Below are 21995 nucleotides of genomic sequence, written 5' to 3'. Positions count from 1 at the left end.
TCCAGTCTGTTCTTGAACACCTCCAGGGATGGCAACTCCACCATCTCCCTGGGCAGCCCATTCCAATGCCAATCACTCTCTGGCAAGAACTTCCTCCTAACATCCCACTTAAACCTCCCCTTGCACAACTTGAGGCTGTATCCCCTTGTTCTGTTGCTGGTTCAAGCCCTTGCTGAAGCAAATTCACCTATATGAGGTTGTACAGGAAGGTACCCAGGCAGGTTTTGAAATTTTTCAGGGAAGGAGTCTTCACAACCTCTGTGGGTAATCTGATGAGAAACTACAAGACAAACACAACAAAAAGCAGGCTTTTCCCTTGAACTTTGAATAAGAGTTGTCATATTGTAATGGAGTGTGTTAAAAATAAGATGGCTAAAACATTCTTTTGTTTCTCATTTCCTTGACCCTAGGACAAAGATTACTGGTACTGTAAAATAATATTGTCAAATAAAAAAGCTGGATTTTTACTTTGTACTTTCCATAAATTTAATTTCTTTGCAAATGCATGTCCTGGTTGCATTAAAATAAAAAATAAAAAAAGAAAGAAAGAAAGAAACTAAACAAGTTGTTTGTTTGTTTTTATTTAACCTTTGCTGTTAAAAAATTGACTCTGGTCTGTTTTGTGCCGGTTTGAGGCTAATTGGAATATTTTTATGAGAGAAATTAGATCATTGGCTGTGAAAAGAAAATAATAGTGATGTCTATGTCACTCGTTTGTTCAGCTGAGAGATATAAAACCAGAAACATAAATAAAGGTCAGTTAGTCCCTGTCTGGCTGCTGCCTCCTTCACTAATTCTCTGCCTGGACCTGTGTAACCGAAACTAATTACTGTGCTTCTGATTCCTTATCTGGCTTCCCACATTCTCACCCCTTGCACATAAGAGATTCTGAGATAAGGGAGAAGGGGTGGAAGACAGAAGAGAGTTGATTGAAAGCCCTCCTGTGCAGCTCTGCTGTTTTGGAGGGGTTTTATATCTCTGTATTACTTTTAACTTGTATATAATTGTATATAGTTGTAAATATCTGTATATATATTATATATATGAATCATAGAATCATAGAATCAACTAGGTTGGAAGAGATCTCCAACATCATCCAGTCCAACCTATCCCCCAGCCCTAGCCAGTCAACTAGACCATAGCACTAAGTGCCTCATCCAGGCTTTGCTTGAACACCTCCAGGGGTGGCAACTCCACCACCTCCCTGGGCAGCCCATTCCAATGCCAATCACTCTCTTTGGCAAAAACTTCCTCCTAACATCCAGCCTACGTGCCACACTATATATATAGCTTCATTCCTTAGCTTCCAACTGGCTGAGTTAGTCTGGTGACAGAAAAATCCCAAACTACTACACGATTCTACTGCAATAATTTTTTTAGTTTGCCATTGATCTGAGTATATATACAATTATGTTCTGTGTGATTACAAAAAAAAGGGCACCTTCAGCAATTTTCACTCAAGGCAGATTGCATGACTTTCACAGATGTAATTAGGAGCTCCAACACTGAACTCTACCTAATGTTCTCAGATTAGAAAGCTCTGCTCTGGTGACAGGATTTCTTGCTTAGCATGTGAGTGTCTCATGATAATTTATCTTTTCAGTTCTGAAAGTAAAGATCTTTTTACTACCTACATCATTAAACAGAAGAAATGTTTATTAACTGCCTTCTAAAATTTATGCAGCTGATAATCACAATAATTTTGTTCTTGATAATTATTTGTTTCATTGAATTACAGGTCCAACTACAGAAACTTCAGAAATACCATTGTTTGCTAACTTGCATGGGAGATTTTGGTCACTGTAAATATAAACATAAATATAATGTCTTTCTAAACACTATTTCAAAGGACTAAGGTATTTAGAAAATCACAGAATAATAGAATGTCAGGGGCTGGAAGGGATCTTCAAAGATCATCCAGTCCAACCCCCCATGCCAGAGCAGGATTACCTATGCTATATCACACAGGAACATGTCCAGAGTGGTTTTGAATATCTCCAGAGAGGAGACTCCACAACCCTTCCGGGCAGCCTATTCCAGTGTTCTGTCACCCTCACAGTGGAATAAAAAGTAAATTCCTCATGTTTAAATGAAATTTCCTATGCATCAGCTTCCACCCATTGCCCCTTGTCCTGTCATCAGGCATCACTGAGCAGAGCCTGGCTCCATCCTCCTGGCACTTACCTTTATGTACTTATAAACATTGATGAGGTCACCTCTCAGTTTCCTCTTCTCCAAGCTAGAGAGTCCCAGCTCCCTCATTCTCTCCTCATAAGAGAGATGTTCCATTCCTTTAATCATCTTTATGGCTTTGTCTACGTCCTTCTTGAACTGGTAACTGGACACAGCACTTCAGATGCAGCCTCATCAGGGCAGAGTAGAGGGGCAGGAGATCCTCGACCTACTAGTCACAGTCCTTTTAATATACCCCAGAATGGCATTGGCCCTCCTGGCTGCAAGAGCACATTTTGCCTGCAAAAAAATGTTGAATGAAGTCATGTTCTTGCCTTACAGAATAAAGACAGTGAACACACTGTAAGATTTATACTAAAAATATACTAAGTCAAAACTCCCCATACTTTTTGTCTTTAAAAACTTCAACGTTCCCTAAGAGAAGCATCCTACTATATTACAACAGCTGTCACTCGAAGTATGTGACAATCTATAGCATTCTACTTGAATAAATACACAGTTACAAAGAGCACTCAAGTCTCCAGCAGAGATAAGTGTATAGCCATACTTAAAATTAATCAGTGTATTTGTATCCTCGTTGTTTTCTTAGGACTCAAGCTTACGCCATTGAAGCTGGAAGTGCTTTAGTCATTCTGGTTACCAGGGGCGAGATCAGCAGCTGTCTTTCAGCTCAAAGACAATGGTCTGTTGTGATATTTACCCCAAACTGATTAAATCCTCTGATACAAGTATGTTACCAGTGGGAAAGTTGGATAATCAGGTGTCCCGCTTTAAGGCCACAAGCTACCCAGGATTGGAGGACAGAAATGACTCTTGCTCCTTAAGAATGAAGATCCTGCACTGACTAGAAGTTTAAAGGGAGATTCTATTGGCAGGTGCATATAGGCAAAAGGCAATCAGATAGAATGAATAGAACCACAAGCTAAGCCAAGCCTATTGGATTAAATCCATCTAGAATCCTTCATACCTTCCACCCTCAGCAAGCCTGAACTGCCCTCCTCCTCTTAGGTCTACAAGGCCTCTGCAGGCTGCATAACATAGCTCAAAATTCCCTGCCAGCTAGAAGCCTTCTCCCACACACAAACTGTGAGATAAGGAGTGGTGCTGCTCGTGAGGTAAGGAGGGATGCTGCTCTTCCCGAAGGGAAGGGAAGGGAAGGGAAGGGAAGGGAAGGGAAGGGAGAGGGAGAGGGAGAGGGAGAGGGAGGGGGGAGGGGAGGGGAGGGGAGGGGAGGGGAGGGGAGGGGAGGGGAGGGGAGGGGAGGGGAGGGGAGGGGAGGGGAGGGGAGGGGAGGGGAGGGGAGGGGAGGGGAGGGGAGGGGAGGGGAGGGGAGGGGAGGGGAGGGGAGGGGAGGGGAGGATATCAGCCCGGCACTGCCTTATAAGCCATGATACCAGAAAGTGGAATAGGATAACAATTACAATATCCTGGGACAACCAGGTCTGCCCCTGGGATGGGACTTCATCTTTAGTTTTCTTAAGGCTACCTGGGACCCCTCAAACTGCCACAGACTTTAAGTTCAATAGACAATGGTTTGTTGTGATATTTACCTGAAGATAATTAAATCTTCTGATGAAAGTATGTTACCATAGGGAAAGTTGAATACTCACGGAATACACCTAAACCTCCAGGCTGAAAACTAACATTGATTTTAGAGAGGCAATGCCAATTCAAATGAAAAGAAACATGATAATTTATTATTATTATTATTATTATTATTATTATTAAAGAACAATTTTTACTTTCCCTCACTCCTAACTGAAAGCACTTCTCATGTGCATTCTTCTGAATTCAGTCTCCTCAGCTACCCTGCCATAACTGCTGTAAGAATGGAGACAACTATTTTGTCATGATTCTGTGCAGTACTTCCCAGCCTGGGAGCGTAGGAATGAATGAGACCAACTTGGAATGAAACCAGTAACTGTACAGCAAGCTTCAAACTGTTATGTAGAGATTGTGTTGCAGGTAATGCTACTTCACCTTTATTTCTGGGTCCTTTCCCAAATAGGTGATTAACAGAAGGTAGAGATCCTGCTATTAGCATTCTTGTATAAAATGTGCTTTTTGAAATGTACTCTTGTGCTAGTTAGAAGCAAGCTGGAATGTTTTGGTAAAAGAACTTGATAACAGGCAGTGAAATGAAAAACAATTGATGTCAACTTCTCTCACAGTCTCGCTGAGAGCTCTGGGAAGAAGAAGTAAACTTTCTCCATTTTGTCTTTTTCTTCTGCCTTTGCCTTCAGACCTGGTCACATCTCATTAACCCTGCTCCTACTAACCCTGCTCCCTAACCTCTTGGCTGCACCTCTCTTCTTCCTGAGAACTGGGGTAAGGTTGAGAGGGGCCGGGGGAGGTGTTGGGGTGGTTTGAAAGCCCCTCCTGGGGACTCAGGTTTCTGGGAGGGGAGTTGTGCTTTTGTATTGTTCATCCTTTGTATATTTCTGTATATAATTGTATATAACTGTATATATTGTAAATAGCTGCTTGTAAATTCTGCTGGCTGTAAATAAATTGCTTCATCTATATTCCCAGGGTCCGTCTGAGTTAGCTGGGGCAAATTCAAAAGTGTGAGGGGGCGGGTAAGAGCCCAAACCATCACAACTCTTTAAGAATAAAAAGGCTGTTTCTAGGAAGTGGACCTTAAGAAATTAATTTCTTAGAAAGAAAAAAAACAGAACAAAACCCACAAAAATTTAAAATAATTGCAGTAATCTTTTGATAAAATGTTATAAAACAGCTACAGTAACATTACAATATCAATAAAGAAAAAATACACGAGGTAAAGTGAAATATCAGAGTTTCATAAGCCAAGGCATTGCATCAGACCTTGTCAGTGCTAGCAGTGGATGTCCAATAAAAAGAAAACACAACAACTGATTTTCTGAAGAGATAATCAGACCTTTGTAAATGTCCAAGCATTGAATTCTACTTCGTAGTACAATGTACTCTTCATCCACTCCCTGCTGTTTTGTAATATTCACAGTGTGTAAAATACTATGTAACAATAGGGAAGCTTAGGAAGTGTGAGCTAGGTGGGTGGACAGTGAGGTAGACTCAGGAACCGGCTGATGGACAGAGCTCAGAACATCATGGTCAGTGGTGCAGGGTCTACTTAGAGGTGTCTAGAGAGACCTGGACAGGCTGGATAGTCGGGCAGAGGTGAACCTTGTGATGTTCAACAAGAGCAATTCAGGAGTCCTGCATCTGGGGAAGAGTAAGCCCATACATCAATTTAGGGACTGACCTGCTGGAAAGCAGCCCTGTGGAGAAGGATCTGGGAGTGCTGGTGGATAAGAAGCTTACTGTGAGTCATCAATGTGCCCTTGTAGCCAAGAGTACCAACAGTATTCTGGAGTGCATTCAGAAGATCATGGCCAGCAGGTATAGAGAGAGGTTATCTCTGTCCTGATGAGGCCACAGCTGGAGCATTGTGTCCAGTTCAGGAGGTATAGGAAACTACTGGAGTCCAACAGAGGACCACAAGTATGATTAGGGGACTGGAGAATCTCTTTTACAAGGACAGGCTGAGAGACCTGGGGCTCTCTAGCCTAGAGAAGGCTGAGAGGAGATCTTCTCAATAAAGAGAAATATCTAAAGAGTGGAGGTCATGAGGAAGGGGCTGGGCACTTCTCAATGATAATCAGTGGTCGGACAAGGGGCAATGGGTACAAACTAGAACACGAGAGGTTTTACTTGAACTCAGAGAGAAACTTCATTCCTTTGAGGGTGACAGCACTGGAACAGGCTGCCCAGAGAGGTTATGGACTCTCATTCTCTAGAGAGTTTCAAAACACAGCTGGATGTATTCTTGTGTAACCTGATCTAGGTGTACCTGCATTAGCAGTGGGGTTGGAATAGATGATCTTCAGAGGAACTTTCCAGTCCCTACCATGCTGTGACTCTACAATTCTAAGGAAAGGGCAAAGACAAACAGGTATAAGAATCACTGAGGACAAGTCAGAGCAGCAGAAGTAACAAAACTAAGAGAGGGTTACAGAAATTGAAACAGACAGGGGACTGCTATACAGGCTTAAAAAAAAAAATCTACTCTCATTACACTAATTAGTGCTCTATTAGTACTCCAATAAGTGTGAGGCACTCCAAATACCTTCTTCCCCTTTGTCTTGGTAAGGCATAAACCGTGCCAGGCAGGTTTAACCCTGGCTCTCATCCTTCTGTTGTGCTGAGGTCTGGGAGTGAGTCGGATGAGCAAAGCCTTGAGGGCTAGGGGGCTTAGCACCAAGTGTCAGGTGTCCTGTGCTGCCCTCAACGTGCCTGCATGGTCAAAGGAGGCACAAAGCTTTGAATTCACGGGTCATGGGCCAGAACAATGGTGCTAGTGTCTATTGATGTTGCGGAGGGGTATTCTGCCACCTACGCCGGTTTTGGCAGAGGGGAGAAATTAATTGGGACAAGATAATATTCTATAAAAATACATATTTATTAAACTCAATATTCTGAACTCTCGCCACCCCTAACCACTGCATGTCATGAAATCATTCTAGGATAAATATCTACAGTAACTTGTTAATAACTAGCAAACATTCAAACTATAAAGAGAGAGGAGTTTTCCCCGCAGCTCAATGCCACTTGGGGTCTATACACTATTTTCCCAGCAGAGTGGACTGAAAACTGTTTCTGCTGTATGGCAGAGGCAACAGATATTACAGAGGTATTAAAGCATTTACTCACAACTCTTACTAATCAATAATCACCCTCCGGGGCTACATCACAGGCTGTTACTAATGTCCAAACTTCAGGGGAGTCTTTGCCTGTGGACTTTGAGGCTTAAATCCTCCTGACTTGACGGGAAAGGATAAATTTTCCCAGTTTCTGGGGAAAGACAGTCTCTGACCTCGTTCTCCAGGCAAAGGATGCAATCTCTGCCCTTGCCTGGCTTGTCCCGGATGCTCTGTCCGGGGATTCTTGGCAGAATCTCAGGTGCAGGAGTAGGATGCCATGCATGATTCTCACATGGCTAGCAGGCTGATCATGTGCAGACAATTCAGAGTCTGCTTCCTGGTAACTCGGTGGCAGTGGCACTTACCAGACAATGATAGGCAGCAGGCATGCAAGGTGTGCATGACTGCTCGAGAGTCTGCGTTCCGTAGGTAAGGCAGGCAGTACAGGATCTGGTACTGATAACACAGTGGCGTGCAAGTGTGCACAGCTGGCTGGGAGACTATGGGCTCCACATATATATAGGCAGACTTAAGTGAGCTCTGCAAGTGAACATGCAGGCAGGCAAGCAATTGCAGGGAGTCTGAGCTGCAAGTGAGTCAGAGCTATTCAGGGAGTTCAAGTGTGGGGGTCTGAGCACATTGTTTACCTGTGTACCCCTATTTATTGAATGTGGGCCGAGATTAAGGGCCCCTTGGCCACTAGAATGACCAATCAGGTTGGCAGTCAGCCAAACCTTACCATAATAGGCAAAAGCCACTTGCCTGGACTTTCCCCAAATATGGGAATCACATGGGCTTACACCAGGGAAACACAAGCTAGGTGTGTGGGGGCTTACACAACATGTTTACAAACAGGGGTCTTGGCAGACCAGACTTTGTGGCACCAGGCCTATTGTGCCTCTTTTATTCATTTAATGTGTTTACCTCTGATTTGGGCAGAAAAACATGTCCAGGCAGGGCAAGGCCTATTTTTGGGCCTACAGGCCCTCCACAACTATTGGCCAGTTTGATTTTGAAAACCAAGACTATAAAGGGGGATGATTTAGAAACCATGCCTTTCTACATCCTGCCTTTCTGCACCTTGCGTTCCCTTGTCTGCAGCAGCATTCCTGCCTCCCCTCATTTGCAGCTCATTAACAGGCAGCCACGTGTTGCAGCTAACACCCGCCAGCTTAGCAGCATCTCTTCCCTCTGTCTGAAATATTCTATATGCTACTCTAGGATCCTATTGCGACTTTGAAAGCATCTTTGTTACAGCAGACTTACTCAGGGACCAAAGAGTCATGAGTGCATCTGCTGGAGTGAATGCCGAGACTCCATAGGCATAGTTAGAATTTTTCCTGTTTTTGCATTGCTGCTTTCCAAGTTCTGATTGTTTAAATGATTCAATTCTGTGCAATTAGTAGGCCAGCAGGACGAGGAAGGTTATTCTTCCCCTGTAGTCAACACTCATCATACCACATCTTGAGTACTGTGTCCAGTTCTGGGCTACTCAATTCAGGAGAGATGTTGAGGTGCTGGAACACAAACCCTACGAGGAGAGGCTGAGGGAGCTGGGGGTGTGCATCCTGGAGAAGAGGAGGCTCAGGGGTGACCTCATTGCTGTGTACAACTACCTGAAGGGAGGCTGTAGCCAGGTGGGGGTTGGTCTCTTCTCCCAGACAACCAGCAATAGAACAAGAGGACACAGTCTCAAGTTGTGCCAGGGGAGGTCTAGGCTGGATGTTAGGAGGAAGTTGTTGGCAGAGAGAGTGATTGGCATTGGAATGGGCTGCCCAGGGAGGTGGTGGAGTCACCGTCCCTGGAGGTGTTGAAGAAAAGCCTGGGTGAGGCACTTAGTGCCATGGTCTAGTTGACTGGCTAGGGCTGGGTGCTAGGTTGGACTGGATGATCTTGGAGGTCTCTTCCAACCTGGTTGATTCTATGATTCTATGAATTGCTTCCTGTCGACTGAAAATCCAAAGAATCTCAGGGAATTTTCCTTATTTTTGAATATTAATATTGAAAAGTAATATTCATACAGAAATGAATAGTCATAATTAATAAAGATTATTTATGGCCAGAAGAGAGGGGAGTAGGCTCTTCTCACTTGCTCCCTGTGACAGGACAAGGAGAAATGGGTGTAAATTGCAGTAAAAGAGGTTCCACAAGGAGGAACTTCTTTACTGTAAGGGCCACAGAGCACTGGAAGAGACTCCCCACAAAGGTTGTGGGGTCTCCTTCTATGGAGACTTTCAAGCCTATCTGGATGTGTTCCTGTGTGATCTGTTAGATAGTATTGTCCTACTCTCACAGGGGGTTGGACTCAATGATCAACTTGGGTCCTTTCCAACCCCTAACATCCTGTGATCCTGTGTAACTTCTGGTACAGCCCTCCCCACCCTGTCTCTGGAGGTCTGAATGGGGGAAGAAGAAGGTGCAAAAACTGCTTCCCCCTCTCCCCCCTTGTGGCCTTCACAAGGGAACAGCAAAAGTTGTCCTTTCCCCATGTGTTCTGACTTGTGGGAAAGCCCAAGCTGGAATCACCTGGTGATTGTCTGGTTTCTTCGCACCCACTACATATGTCAAGTGGACACGTTGTCTAGGACAATGATAAATAGAGTGAGGGAAAAAGCACAGTGTTCCTGCTTTTGGAGAGTTCCCACTTTTACAGAGCTCCTGCTTTTGGTGTTCCTCACTTTTGGTGTTCCTGCTGTTGACAGTTCTTGCTTTTGCACCATTCTTGCTTTTGCACGGCTCCTGTTTCTGCACCACTCTGTGCAGTTCCATTCTTGCACAGTTTGTGCTGTTTATCCAAAGGTCTGCAAGATCGGTAAGCCCTTGAGTCCATTCGAGAGAGAGAACTGCCAGTGGCACTTGGACCTGGCTTCTCTAAGACCACAACACAGCCTGACTTCCTGCTCATCCACCCGAACTGGGCAGCACACCAGCAGTGTGGCTTTTGCCTGTTCTGATAGGGCAGTTCTGCTTCATGATTTTTTGCCTTGTGGAAACTGTGTCTGAGACACTGACTTTGGCAGGTTTTATTCACCTTGGACTTTTGATTATAGGTTGCAGTTTCGGAAGCTGCTACAGAGAAATTCACCAGGGATCATCACTAAATACCCACCTCACCTGACACCTGCCTGAACATGAGCCAGCAGTGTGCCCAGGTGGCCAAGAGGGCCAATGGCATCCTGGCCTGCGTCAAGAATGGTGTGGCCAGCAGAAGCAGGGAGGCCATATTCTGTCCCTGTACTCTGCACTGGTTAGACCACACCTTGAGTACTGTGTCCAGTTCTGGACATTGAGATACTTGAGTGTGTCCAGAGAAGGGTGACAAGGCTGGTGAGAGGCCTTGAGCACAGCCCTACGAGGAGAGGCTGAGGGAGCTGGGATTGGTTAGCCTGGAGAAGAGGAGGCTCAGGGGTGACCTTATTGCTGTCTACAACTACCTGAGGGGTGGTTGTGGCCAGGAGGAGGTTGCTCTCTTCTCTCAGGTGGCCAGCACCAGAACAAGAGGACACAGCCTCAAGCTACGCCAGGGGAAATTTAGGCTCGAGGTGAGGAGAAAGTTCTTCCCTGAGAGAGTCATTGGACACTGGAATGGGCTGCCCGGGGAGGTGGTGGAGTCGCCATCCCTGGGGCTGTTTAAGGCAAGGTTGGACGTGGCACTTGGTGCCATGGTCTAGCCTTGAGCTCTGTGGTGAAGGGTTGGACTTGATGATCTGTGAGGTCTCTTCCAACCTTGGTGAAACTGTGATACTGTGATGAGTAAAAAGCTCTTTCCCTGGGTTCTCTGCTCAGCCTGATTTGTAAGTGGGATAAAGCTGTCTTGTAGCTTAGCCTTTTCCATTTCCTGACTTCCCTAAATTACTAAACTTGCCAATAAGCATCCTTGTGAAGATTTCTTGACCAAATTAGAACCTGTAAATAAACCTTAACTAGCCTGGGGATGTTGGTTTGGTATTTTTTTTTTCAGAAAAATAAAAATAATTCTATTTTTATAATTCCTGCCCTGGCCAATTATCCTCCACCAAATCAGTACTCTACAAAACTACTGAAGACTTAATTAAACAAATAAGGTCAGTCTCCTCAAGTGCTCAAGCAGTTTGTTTCACAAAAATTAATAAGGGCTTTGTTTGAAGGGCTATTTGAAAAGGAAGAACTTCAAGACTGTTCTCACTGAAAGACATTGAGTTGCTGGAGCATGTCCAGAGAAGGACAGTGAAGCTGGTGAAGGATCTGGAGGACAAGACTTATGAGGAGTGCCTAAGGGAATTGGTATTGTTTAGTCTGGAGGAGGATTAGGAGAAGGGCAATGAAGCTGGTGAAGGACCTAGAACACAAACCCTATGAGGAGAGGCTGAGGGAGCTGGGGTTGTTTAGCCTGGAGAAGAGGAGGCTCAGGGGGGACCTCATTGCTGTCTACAACTACCTGAAGGGAGGCTGTAGCCATGTGGAGGTTGGTCTCTTCTCCCAGACAACCAGCAATAGAACAAGGGGACACAGTCTCAAGTGTGAGGATTGAAATGAAAACAGATTTAATGAAACAATAAAACTAATAGCAATGAGTACATAAAGTGTATGAATCATAGAATCAACAAGATTGGAAGATACCTCCAAGATCATCCAGGCCAACATGGCACACAGCCCTAGCCAGTCTTCTAGACCATGGCACTAAATTTTTCATCCAGGCTTTTCTTGAACACTTCCAGGGACCGTGTCTTCACCACTTCCCTGGGCAGCCCATCAAGGGTACAACAGTCACATCAAACTGGAAAGCAGCCCCCAGGAGAAGGGGCCCAAGCAGGAGACTCCCCCATCCACAGTAAACAATACCAGTTGTAGCACTCATGGTCTGGTATACAAGCATGAGCCAATGCAAGTCAGCTGTCCTGGCTGACTCAGAACTGCTAATGGCCTGCAGCACATGGCTAGCCTGTGACTCTGATTTGCTTTCACTGGGACAGAATCACAGAGCAGATTTTTTATTGTACAGATGCATGGAATACTCCTGCAATTAAAGCTTGCTTGACTTTCTGTTTTAAAGCCTACTCCACAGTCTGTAATTTTACAGCACTCTAAGATAGTCTTTGTGAATAATAAGCTATTAATAAAGATTTTGTTTGCCTTTTTTTTCTAAAAAGAGTGCATAGATTTCTTCTTCTTCCTACTGAGTTGAAAATATTCTCCTGTTTTGAACTTAAATCTAAGAAACAACATTTTAAAAGTGGTAAGAAGTAACAATGTTAAAATATCATAGCATTTATACATTATTGAGCATTTGTCATGACACTGATTCCATCATTTATCTTCATGGGATTTTGTTTTACATCCCACTGTCACGGAGGGGTATTCTGCTGCCTACGCAGATTGTGGCAGAGGGGAGAAATTAATTGGTGAGAGATGATATTCTATAAAAATATACATTCATTAACTTCAATATTCTGAACTCTCACCACCCCCAATCACTGAACTTTAATATTAATATGGATCTTACATGGTCATGAAGACATTCTAGGAATCAGATCAAACCATAACTTATTAATAACTAGCAAACAGTTCAAAATATAAACAGAAAGAGGAGATTCCCAGCAGCTTAATGCTGCTTGGGGTCAGTATACTACTTGCCCAGCAAGTGGGCTGCAAGCTCTTTCTGCTCTGTGGCAGGAGGCAATAGAAATTACAGAGGCATTAAAGCATTTACTCACAAATCTGATTAATTATCAATCACCTTCCAGGGCTACGTCACAGCCTATTACTAGTGTCCAAACTTCAGAGGAGTCTTTGCCTGTGGACTTTGAGGCTGAAATCCTCCCACCTAGAGGGGAAAGGAAAATCTTCCCAGTTTTGGGGGAAAGGACAGTCTCTGACCTTGTTCTCCAGTTGAAGGGTGCAATCTCTGCCTTTGTCTCCTGGCTTGTTCTGGACACTCTGTCCAGAGACTCTTGGCAGGACCTCATGTGCAGGAGTACGATGCTGTGGAGTGTCAGCATGGTCTCACTCTGGCTAGCAGGCTGATCACATGCAGAGAAGTGGAGTCTGCTCCTGGTTAACTCGACGGCAGTGGTGTGCTTACCAGGCAATGGGCATGCAATAGGATACATGGCTGCGCTGCAGTCTGAGCTCCACATATATACAGGCAGGCTTAAGTGAGCTCTGCAAGTGAGTACGCAGGCAGGCAAGCAATGCGGGGGAGCAAGCACGTTGTTTACCTGTGTATCCCCATTTATTAAATGTGGGCCAAGATCAATGGTCCCTTAGCCACTAGAATGACCAATCAGGTTGGCAGTCAGTCAAACCTTACTGTAATAGGGAAAAGCCACTTGCCTGGACCTCCCAAATAAGGTAAACACACAGGCCGAGGACCCAGCAAGCATGAGCTGGGCGCATGGCTTACACAAACATGTTTACAATCACATTATACAACCTGGACCCTGGGTAGGCCAGACTTCATGGCACCAGGCCTATTGTGCCCCTTTTATCCATTTAATGTGTTTACCTCTGGTTTGGGCAGAAAAACATGTCCAGGCAGGGCAAGGCATAAATAAGCCTATTTTTGGGCCTTTGAGCCCTCCTGTGGCCGTTTGAGCTGATTTTCTAGCTCAGACATAGGGGAAAGAGGAACACTCCAGGGATAAGCCACATAATGGCAACAACAGATAAATTAATATAATTTCATTGGAGCATCAAGAGCTTAATGTCTAGAAGCACAGCTTGTTCTCCCCCTTCTCCTGCTGGCTTCTGCTGCTTTCAGCTGCGCCTATCTTCCCCAGCTGCTGTTTTGGCTGCTGCTGCTTCTGCTGCTTCGCTGCCACTTGACCCCTCCCCCACCTCCCTTAAGGTTATTGGTTTTTTTTTTCCTTCCTTCTCTAGTTATTATCTCTCTTTTACATTGTTGTACTATAAGAAATACATTTTCATCTTTCCCTGACTTTCATAAAAAAGGGGTCTGTGTTGTGGTGAGTTTATTTTCTCCCCAGGGGAGGGATCTGCTCTAAACCGGGACACCTTCTTCACTGAGAGAGTCATTGGACACTGGAATGGGCTGCCCGGGGAGGTGGTGGAGTCGTCGTCCCTGGGGCACTTCAAGGCCAGGTTGGACGTGGCACTTGGTGCCATGGTCTAGCCTTGAGCTCTGTGGTAAAGGGTTGGACTTGATGATCTGTGAGGTCTCTTCCAACCCTGATGATACTGTGATACTGTGATACCTCCACAACACCCATAGTCCCAATGGCATCAGTGCAGGTGTACTGGAATGACACTACAGTAACAGAAGGAAAACATATTGACTTCATCTCCATATTACCTTTCATGCCAAAATCACTTCAAAGCACTGTAAAAAATAGAGTATTCAACACCCAAAATTTGTTTTGTACATTAAAATGTAGTATTTTGAATGGTTATCCTTTGGTTTAATAAGTAATTATGGAATTACCATTTTAAATGTGATGAAGAGGGAAAAAGTGGTGAAGTTTTATAGTGAAAATTAATTGATCTTGAGAGAGCTACAAACCTGTGAATATGCCACCCATTGAACATAATGAATCTGGAAGTTGAAATAATTTCATCCTCTCAGCGCACAGCTTTGCAGTCTCCTCTTCCTCAGCGACTGCCTGGCACATCTTTTTTTCCTTTTTCTTTTTTTAATTTTTTTTTCCTGAAAGTAATCAGAATTATTGCAAAGACAAACAGGAAAACGTTGGAATCATACTATCAAGTGAAGTATAACATCAGTTAAACATCACCAAATTAATTTTAACTGCATTAGGAGGAAAAAATATTGCTTACTACAACATCTGATTTAGGCATTTTCTAAGGTAGCTTTCTTTTTGTCTCTTGTCACAAGAGTTGCTTACATCCAGCAGTAATAATTTCTTTTAAAATACAAACACTTCAAAGTGCTGTCTGTATTAGAAAGTAGCACAAGGTAACAGCAGGCAATTTGTGCAGTGAAATTATTGGTGCTGATAACAAATGTCCTTTCTTACTGTGCTGTAGGCCTTGGTTCCGTGAGCTGAAGAACTATCAACGATTAGACTGCACCAGGTGCACTGGTGCGCTCATCCTGGTTTTGGTGTTCTCTAAGATCATTTTCAATGCAGACAAAGGGTAAGTGAAACAGATAGTGGCTTCAAAAATAATAAACAAACAAATAAATAAAATAAGGTGCGCTTTCAATTAACTGGATGATGTTAAGTAAATAAAGATCCAGTATGTGATTGTTTGGGTGTTACCCATCCCACACACACACACTTATGAAATTACCCAGACTAGACTCAGACAAGCTGGAAATCAGAATGAAGCTTAATATTTACAGCTTAGCACAAAATACAAGGAGGTATTTACAGTATATACAGCTATAGACAGAAATATACAGGTTAAAAAATCAGAATCTCCCTCCACATGCAAGGTAGTCTGGAAGGTTCATCAAGAGGTGTTGGAAGCAGAACGATTAGTTGGAAGATGCACAGGGTCAGGCAGAAGAGCTAATACAGCAAAAGACAGGAAGAAACTGTCTTATCTGTGTTTGTGTCCTTACTTTTATATGTCTCAGCAGAATGAATAGGTAATTTAGACATCACCTTATTTTCTTTTCACAGCCAATGATCTAATTTCTCTCATTACAATATTCTAATTAGCCTCAAATCATCACAGTGGGATAAAACCCAACTCTTTTAGCAACATTGAACTTCATCAACATAGCATCTAAAATATTCTTGCTAGGGCCATGCAAAATTTGTCAGATTCATTTTTTCAGACAGTATTATGAACAATATCCTTGTCTCAGAAACAACAATGGTGACGTTGCTCTTTGACTATTATTTCAGCCTGTATTTAGAGATTTCTCCTCTATTTAGATGAGTTAAATGCAAGATTGTCTTTCTGGCCCCAAACCCAAGCTTTTGAAACTCACTTCATTATTTAGTGCAATATGTTGTTTTCATAGGTGTAGTCTGCATCTCATATAACACACACTTTTCTAGAAGTACCAGGCCTTGACAGCAAGCACTTAGGTAAAATGTAGATGATGTGAGAAAGAAGTAAGAAAACTACAGGGAAATAAGAGCTCTGGACTAAATCCAAAAGCAACCCACACTTATAAAATTACTCAAGAGTATTTTTACCTGCTTATCTTAAAGAAACTGAAGTTCCACATGTGATTAAAAAGTGAGACTTTGAATTGTTACCAGTTGCTTTCCAATGTATCATTACTTTTCCACAGTTTTTGTAACATCCAGTTGCCAAAACACTTGTATCAAGACTTTTTTGTTATCAGTACCTGTCTTTATAAATGTAGCTCCAAATTCTGCTGTTGTCTTTATACATCCAAATCCTGTTGAAAAGCAGTTCCATCCATGGTGCTCTCTGAAAGTTAAAGCCTTCCACAGTTAGAGCCTTCCAGAGAGCCATTCGTGCTGCATGAATTCATGGATAGCTACATGAGTTAGGCAAAAGATTATGACTGATGCCATTTAGAATGTCAAATTTCCAAAATATGTCTTCCTCCAAAGTGTCCTAATAAGTTTTGCACATTACTATTATCACCACACATTCTTAAACATTAATTACCTAGATTCAATGACTGCCTCCACAGATGAGTGGAGATCTGTAACTAGAGGAGTCTACCAGTGCTGGGTCCAATCCCGTTTAACATCTTCCTCAATGACACTGATGAGGAGGCAGACACACAGAGTCTGCTCAGCAAGTTTGGTGATACCAAACTGAGAAGCTTGGCTGAGACACCTGGAGGCTGCGAGATCATTCTGTGAGACTTGGACAGACTGAGAGCTGGTCAGAGAGGAACCTGATGAGGCTCAACAAAGGCACGAACAGAGTCCTGCACATAGCAAGGAATAATAAACTGCACCAGTACAGGCTGGGAGGTGATCTGCTGAAGAGCAACTGTCGTGGAGAGCCTGTAGGCCCGAAAAGATGCTTGTTTATGCCTTGCCTTGCCTGGACATGTTTTTCTGCCAGGACCCCTGGCTGCAAACAGATTGTGTAAGCCCCACACATCCAGCTCGTGTCTCCCTGGGGTAAACCCATGTGATCCCCACATTTGGGAAAGTCCAGGCAAGAGCCTTCTGCCTACTATGGTAAGGTTTGGCTGACTGCCAACCTGATTGGTCATTGTAGTGGCCAAAGGGCCCATTAATCTCAGCCCACAGTCAATAAATAGGGGTGCACAGGTAAACAAAGTGCCCAGCCCAGCTCAGCTCAGAACCCATTTGTCCTGGAGTCCTGTACCCCTAAATTCCTCTCCTGCCCGGACTTCGGGGGGAAGGGGAAAAGCAGCCTGGTTTCCCTCCCCCCTCGCCTGCCCTGCAGCCTTGAAGGGGGGGAGGACTGCCCCGTGAGTTCCCGCGCTGGAGCCAGGCTGGGATTGGCCGTGCGCTTTCGCGCCTAAGGTGTGGTAACTCTGCCCTTTGTCTAGCCAAGGTTATAAATATTGGGGGTCTTCCCACCTTTGGGGTTCCCACTTTGGAGTTTGCCTGTGCCTGGACATACGAGCCTGCCTGAGCTCACACACTCCCCTGTGCCTGGACTGCAGAGAGACCTTCAAGCATTTGCTTTCCTATTGACACCTTTGTGTGCCTAACGACCCTTAACGACCTCTTAACGATTCACCTGCAGCCGCTGGAAAAGAAGAGGAAGAGACCGCACGAGTCAGCCTGAGTGAGTTATTTGGCTTAGCTTAATTTAGTAAGAAACTGCTATTAATTAATAGCTGAGGCCTTTTCCAACTTCTGACTTCCAAAATAGTCAGATTATGGATGGTATCCTTGTAGGTTAATTCTTATGCAACTGAATCTGCTTATTAAACTAAGTTAATCTTTGTATATATAGTTGTGGGGGCAGGTTTTTGGGAAAATAAAAAATAACTATTTTTGATAAATTCCCGACTCGGCCACATATTAATTCCTGCTCTCCGCAACACCATTGCAGCGCCCTGCCACTTTGACTCACCTGCACGGTGCAGACACTGCTCTGACCCTGCTTGCAGCTCAGCTCAGACCCGCAGGCACAGACCCTTCAGTGCTCAGCCACTCAGACCCCCACGCTCGGATGCCATTGCATAGCTTCGATACACAGAGGCTCAGACCTTATGCTTTGACTCGTTTGCAGCTCACCTGCCTGAGTACCTTAGATGCAGAGCTCATTTAAGCCTGCACATATATAATATATATATAAGGAGCCTATAGCCTCCTAAGCCAGCTGTGCACATCTGCACGCTATTGCTATCAGGACCAGATCCTGCACTGATTTACCTATGGAGCTCAGAATCCCAGCAGCCGCGTACACTTTGCATGCCTGCTGCCTATCATTGCCTGGTAAGCGCTGTTGCCGCTGAGAGAACCAGGAAGCAGATTACAGATTGTCTGCACACACACGCGGCCTGAAGCCGTGAAGAACGGTTCCAGAGACCGCACAACAGATATTCTCCTGCTCCTCAAATCCTGCCAGCTGATAATCCCTGGACAAAGCATCCAGAAGAAGACAGCAGCACCAAGGCAGAGATGTTCTCCCCCAACAGGAGAACAAAGGTTAGAGAAAACCTATTTCCCCACAAACTGGAAAGATTTATCCTCTCCCCTCAAGCTGGGAAGACTCCAGCCTCAGAGTCCATGGGCAGAGATCCCTGAAATCTGGACACTAGACACAGGCTGTGATGCAGCCTGGGAGGGTAATTAATAATTAATAAGAATTTTGAGTAAAAGCTTCAATACCTCTGTAAATATAAGGTATCTCTGCTGTAGAGCAGAAAGAGTTTCAGCCCACTCTGCTGGGCAAATAGCATAAAGATCCCAAATGGCATTAAGCCGCGGGGGAAAACTTCTCTCTCTGTTTATAGTTTGAATGTTTGCTAGTTAAATAACAAATCCCTGTACAAATTTTATCCTAAATTGTTTTCACAACCGTGTACCGAACTGAATATTAATATACAGTGATTGGGGGTGGTGAGAGTTCAAAATATTGAATTTAATAAATCTATATTTTTATATAAAATTTATATCTCCCTCCACCAAATAGGAGTAGCTACTGAGAATCCCCCTCTGCAACAGCAGCCCTGTGGAGAAGGACCTCAGAGTGCTGGTGGACAAGAATCTATCCAGGGGGTGACCTTATTGCTGTCTACAACTACCTGAAGGGTGGTTGTGGCCAGGAGGTTGCTTTCTTCTCTCAGGTGGCCAGCACCAGAACAAGAGGACACAGCCTCAGGCTGCGCCAGGGGAGATTTAGGCTGGAGGTGAGGAGAAAGTTCTTCACTGAGAGAGTCATTGGACACTGGAATGGGCTGCCCGGGGAAGTGGTGGAGTTGCCATCCCTGGAGCTGTTCAAGGCAGGATTGGATGTGGCATTTGGTGCCATGGTCTAGCCTTGATCTCTGTGGTAAAGGGTTGGACTTGATGATCTGTGAGGTCTCTTCCAACCCTGATGATACTATGATACTATGTGATACTGTAATGTGCCCTTGTGGCCAGGAGGGCCAATGGGATCCTGGGATACATGAAGAGGAGTGTGGCCAGCAGATTGAGGGAAGTTCTCCCCCTCTACTCTGCTCTGCTGGAATATTGCCTTCAGTTTTGGGCTCCCCATTGCAGAAGGAACAGGGATCTACTCAAAAGAGTCCAATGGAGGGCTATGAAGATGATGAAGGGGCTGGAGCACTGCTCTATGAGGAGAAGCTGAGGGACCTGGGGCTTTTTGGTCTGATGAAGGCCGAGAGAGGATCTAATCAACGTTTATAAATATCTGAAGTCTGAGGGTCAAGAGGGAGGAGAAAAACTCTTCTCAGTTGTGTCCTGTGATAGGGCAAAGGGTAATAGGTGTAAACTACAGCATAGGAAGTTGCACCATAACATGAGGAAGAACTTATTTACTGTAAGGGAAACAGAGCACTGGAACAATCTGCCCAGAAAGGTTGTGGAGTCCTCTTCTCTGGAGACTTTCAAGACCCATCTGGATGCATTCCTCTTCAACCTGAGCTGGATTCAATGTTCCTGCTCTGGCAAGGTGCTTGGACTCAATGATCTATAGAGGTCCCTGCCTACCCCTAACATTCTGTGATCCTGTGTGTGACTTTAAAGTTGTTCTCCATTCTAATGCTGTCACAGACTGCGCTCTCCCCAAATCAAGGAAGTAAGTACTTTTAATTATCCGCCTGTATCAGGAGTGAGGAGGTGCTGCTTCTTGTCGGCTCCGAGAACAAGCCCACTTTACTGACAGGCAAGCCACAGCTGCTCCTGTACTGCCACCTAGTGGGGAAGATCCAAGCCGCGCTGGGGCCACACACCGGCGGCCCCAGCGTTGCTGCCGAGGGCCGCAGCATCTGTGCCCAGCCTTGAGCCGAACACTCCGCACTGAACGTCACGTTCCGTAGACTTGCACGCAATGCAGCTGAGCTTCATCAGCATGAGAGCAAGTTCATGACTGACTGCCTTAGTTGATATATTTCACATGTGGCCTTGGGCAACCTGATCTATTTGGAGGTGTCCCTGATTACTGCAGAGAGGTTGGGCAAGATGACCTTTCAAGAGTATCTCCCAACCCGATGCAGCCTGTGAATCTGAATCTTTATGACCCATAAGTTAATTCTCAGATAGGAGACTGAACCTAATGTTAGATCAGAGATCTTAATACATACATACATGTCCAGCAGCCCTGGGTATGTTACCTTATTATAACCTTCTTAATAGCTGATCTTCCATACGCTATCAAAGGGCATCATTTGCCTCTACATGTGTCACTACAGAATTTGGAGTTCCTTTTTCTGACCCAAATATGCATTTCCATAACGAAATACTCTTCTTGTAAATGCAATCCTTATGCTGAATTTCTGTTAAAGAAGGCATCTGTCAGGCGCCTTGAGTGATACTCAGTTTAAAGCAAAAAGATATTGTTACGGACAACTTAAATACCAACTAAGGCTGATCCTGATGCCTTCTCCAAGGAAAGGTTTATCACTGTTTTGAAAGACTGAGCCCTGAGTAGAAACAAAGGTTTTTATACTATTTCCTTTACTTCTGAAGGAAGAAAAATAAGATGTGGATTAAAAGAAAAAAAAATATATAGTCAATTGTGAGGTTGCAGTTTGAGAGTAAAAAGACTGACTGGAGAGGGGATTGGCAAAATCAACCATCTGAAAAGTTCTCAGGGTTTCCAGCACTTCCTCATGTGAAAATGAAAGTTCTACGTTTGACTGAAGAGATGTAAACAACAAACTTAGTTGACTGACTACAGCACCTTGGTTTATCTTTTAATTTTTAAACTAGGTTCTCTATGCAAACCCAGACATTTCTCACATGCATTGTATTACACAAAATCTTGCCACTTCTTGTTGATATTTTGCGAAATGATTTCCTTCTCTTTTTATTTCTAAGGTCTGTGGTTACAGTTGTACACCACATATCCTTTTCAGGTTAGAAAATCAGGCCTAATGTTGAAATACAGACCAAATGTGCAAAACACTTTTCAGACAAGATGTTATACAGCTGGGGGGGAGAGGGGAGGGGGAGAATTTAATATATATAAAAATATACATAACATCTTTCAATTCCTCATTTATTATAGGAAATACAGCACCAATATTAATTAATTGTTAGACACTGGCACAGCCTACTCACCTGGCTTGGCCTGAAGCTGTCCTGGAGATGCAATTCATACCTCTATTCATATACCTTAGAAGGCTTGAAGAGAAAGAACTCCTTCATGTCCTGCAGGGGACATGAACTTCTTCCAGAAGTTCTACCAGAACTCTTTCCACATGTACCCTCCTACAAACACATGCCAAATAACACGAATAATTAGGACTAAAAGCAACAATTTTCTTCTTCACTTACTTCAACTTACACATCTTTGTTCCTATAGAATGTAAATGGCTCTTACTGTACAGTTCATTGTGGTTCAGAACATTTTGCTATGGGAATTAGAAAACAAAACAATGAAGAAAGGTCCATAGAAAAACATCAATCTAGGGAAAATATCAAAGACTGAAAATACTGAAAGAAAAACAATTGCAGACATACGGTCAGGCAAAACTGGGAGGCAGTAATAATAATAATAATAATAATAATAATAATAATAATAATAATAATAATAATAAAAAGAAAAGAGAAACAAACAGTGCTGCAA

At 43.9% G+C, this 21995-nt stretch overlaps 1 long non-coding RNA gene across 1 annotated transcript; it reads right to left on the bottom strand.

Annotated features, from left to right (window-relative positions):
- Positions 1–14311: 14311 nt before the first annotated feature.
- Positions 14312–21804, bottom strand: LOC135173330 (uncharacterized). The gene is made up of 3 exons (XR_010301290.1): positions 21488–21804; positions 16141–16226; positions 14312–14517 (listed from the first exon to the last, which is right to left on the bottom strand). It is a non-coding gene; the product is annotated as an uncharacterized LOC135173330 (long non-coding RNA).
- Between the last annotated feature and the right edge of the window lie 191 nt (positions 21805–21995).

This window comes from Pogoniulus pusillus, chromosome Z, assembly GCF_015220805.1.
Source record: "Pogoniulus pusillus isolate bPogPus1 chromosome Z, bPogPus1.pri, whole genome shotgun sequence".
Taxonomy (NCBI): Eukaryota; Metazoa; Chordata; class Aves; order Piciformes; family Lybiidae; genus Pogoniulus; species Pogoniulus pusillus.
This window is presented reverse-complemented; position numbering and strand designations above follow the sequence as displayed.